Below are 574 nucleotides of genomic sequence, written 5' to 3' on the forward strand. Positions count from 1 at the left end.
CTAAGCTAAAGAATACGAAGCTGGCCCAATCTATTACTATCTGGGCCTTATCACTGCTTCAATTGTGTAATTGCCACTTTCGATCCTTTTTGCCAACACAAGGAAACGTCGAAGAAGATGCCCCAAAGATAATGAATTGAAGTATTGAGGGCACTAGACTCCTTCGACTGACTCCAGCTGATGACGTTGATAATTTACAAACTTCCCTCACCAAATACACTTTGATGTTCTCGAAACGTCATCATTCCTTCCTTCGATGGCTCTTTTTGCCAGTCGAACGCATGGTCTTTCCTGATTTACTGCCTCGCTCGAAGACGCTGTGAAAAATGCCAAACACAGAGATCAAAGAGATATGGCGTGCCTTTCTCCTTCCAAGGCTACTTGTTTCTAGGATTCTGCCAGTGAAGAGTCACGTGTGTCTGTTGGCTTATCAGCCTAATTTTGTCTCTCGACAATTTGGGTTGTGTCAACTTATCCCTTTCTCTTTATTCAAACGAAAGCGCGAGATCTGCTGCGCATGGACTGAATGGAGCGCTAGAGACATTGCCGTTCACAAAGAATTCCATGCCAATTT

This window comes from Lathyrus oleraceus, chromosome 5 (assembly GCF_024323335.1).
Source record: "Lathyrus oleraceus cultivar Zhongwan6 chromosome 5, CAAS_Psat_ZW6_1.0, whole genome shotgun sequence".
NCBI lineage: Eukaryota > Viridiplantae > Streptophyta > Magnoliopsida > Fabales > Fabaceae > Lathyrus > Lathyrus oleraceus.